The 2,500-nt window shown below is 50.9% G+C and overlaps 1 protein-coding gene across 6 annotated transcripts in view; it reads left to right on the plus strand.

Annotated features, from left to right (window-relative positions):
* exoc4 (exocyst complex component 4) overlaps positions 1-2,500 on the plus strand; it is a gene marked incomplete at its 3' end in the record, with an annotated part of 185,725 nt that overhangs the window by 151,358 nt on the left and 31,867 nt on the right. The window lies entirely within an intron of this gene.

Consider the following 2,500-nt stretch of genomic DNA (forward strand, 5'->3'; position numbering starts at 1 on the left):
GCTGCCGCCGCCAATGCTAGTGAGTTCCAATGGACCCACCTCGCCGTGTTCGCAGACCACAAGGCCTTTTACCGTCGTTTAGCTATCCTCAGTCTCCAAGTCGGTTCAGTAGGTGTGCGATATCATCGAAACAGCGAGGGCTTAAACAATCCACATCCAGCTAAAAACCTCCACTCCTACTCTCTTCCCTTCCTATTCACAAGCTTCAGAGGTTTAATAGCAACCATTAGCCTAGCGCCAGTGTTTCTATGGTGATCTCGCTGCATTAACTGGATGGTAAAGTCTGCGCGCTCGCCCGTGTCCCTGTTGGCGTCATTAAGCTCCCGCAGGTAAGGGAACTTTCTTTATCGCGCTCTTACCAGGGGAGAGTTTTTTTTTTACACAGAGGTACATTTGAAAGAATCCCTTTTGTGTGGAGAGAGTGAGCCTAATTTGCGGTGGGCGCTGTGCCTTCAAATAGGCCTCGATAGACGAAGATAAGTGGCACAGGCCGAGGCATGCTGTGCATTATTGTGGGTTTGAAAGAGTGTTTGGTTGAGTTGTGAAGGAGAGGGAGGGAGGGAGGCGTCCGACCGGAGTACGGTACTTTAGGCGTTGAGTGTTTTGTCGGAGAAAGATAGTTTTGTCAATCTATGCAACCTTCGGAGAGAGGAGGTTTGGCCAGCGCCCAGCTAGCCTTTCTCTTCCCCTCTCTCTCTGTGTGACAGGTAAATAAGATGGAGGACTCCCCTGTTTGGCAGGACCCCAGCGATTTTTTCCCCTCTCTCTCTTTCTCTCTCTCTCTCTAATCCCTCCTTCCCTGTCTCCCTCCCTCCCTTGATTACATTTTAATGATTTCTCTGCACTAAGACGAATGGCTGTGTTAAACGAGCAGAATTAGACAAGGCGAGCCGAGTGCCAGAGCATTTGTTACAGGAGTAATGGATCTGGGATCCATTGTTTTCCCTTTCCCTACTCCCCCGACCTGCTGATACGGAGCTTTGCTAACTCTGAAGAGAAACGAGAGAGAGAGAGAGAGAATGCTGCTGTCGAAACAAAGGAGAAGGGATGGCCTTCAGAAGCCACAGAGAGAGAGTTCTCTGTCAAGTGGCCGTCATTCTATCAGGTGTTTGAGTGACTAGGGTGAATTTACAGCTACACATGGAATGGTGCATGCATAGACCCCCCCCCCCCAATAGTGTCAGTGTCCTAGTGAAGACAGAATGCCCCCCCCCCAAAGAAAGAAAGAAAAACTACTGATGCACACTCACTGGGGGGCTCTGCAGGTTCTCTCCTAGGCCTGTGTGTGTAGGTGTGTGTGTGTGTGCGTGTGTGTGTGCGTGCGTGCCTGTCTGTCTGTCTGTCTGTCTGTCTGTCTGTGCGTGCGTGCGTGCGTCATGGCTGGCGTGTGTGGGAGAGGTGGAGGCTGGAGATTGCTCTTTCTATTAGGACAGGGTGTGTGTTAGTGTGTGTGTGTGTGTGTGGCCACTCACTAGCTAATTAACTGTCTCCTTGAGTAAAATCGTAGGTGTGTGTGTGGGCGAGCGTGCGTGCGTGCGTGAGTGGGTAGGTGCGCGCAATGGTCTACCCCCCTCTGCCCTTCATGGGGCCGGGCAATGCCATGGATCATTACCCCCCCCCCCCACACACACACACACACACACACACACACACACACACACTCACTCTACCGCCCATTAGGGGGTTGAGGTGACATGGGAGGTAGAAGAGAGGGGACCACCAGGGGGCCGGTGGTCATTGATATGGATATCATATCATTTCACCACACTGGGAGTCATTATACTCATTATACAAATCATTACTGCCCTGCTCGAGTCACCGCTGCCCCCTGCTGTCTGCCTCCGGCCACTGCCACCAGCTGGGGTTCTGAGTGGCTGCGAGCGTGCGGCGCTTTCTGGAACATTCTGGATTGGGTTATCGGGCTAATGCTAATGATACCGCTACCGTGCGGCAGTTTGACTGTTGTTGCAAGCTGCTGTTTAGTAGCGGTAGTCGCGCTAGTTCAAAGTTAGCCGTGTTAGCGTGTTAGCGATGCTTGTCGCCAATGCTAGTCAGTTCCGAAGGCCCACCTTGACTGTGTTGACCCAGCTCTAGGTTCTTGTGGAAGGTGTGCTAGCGCGGGTAATAGAGGCTAATAGTCAGATGTCACTGTTATTTACTGCATTGGGTTGTCTGGTACTTGAACTCTGCAATGACAATGAAGTTGAATCTAATCTGATCTGGTTTGATTGGAGTGACTGATAGGTACTAGGGAGGGAGAAGCAAGGATGGGTAGTACCTGTAATCTTATTTAACATCTCTCTTCTCTCTCTCTCTCTCTCTCTCTCTCTCTCTCTCTCTCTCTCTCTCTCTCATCTCTCTCTCTCTCTCTCTCTCTCAATACTCTCTCTCTCTCTCTCTTCTCTCTCTCTCTCTCTCTCTCTCTCTACTTCTCATCTCATCTCTCTCTCTGCCAATCCATTTACCCTACCCTCCACTAAGAACCAGTGAAAAAGCACAG

The sequence above is a fragment of the Nansenia antarctica genome (genome assembly GCF_963989245.1).
Source record: "Nansenia antarctica genome assembly, chromosome: 8".
Lineage (NCBI taxonomy): Eukaryota > Metazoa > Chordata > Actinopteri > Argentiniformes > Microstomatidae > Nansenia > Nansenia antarctica.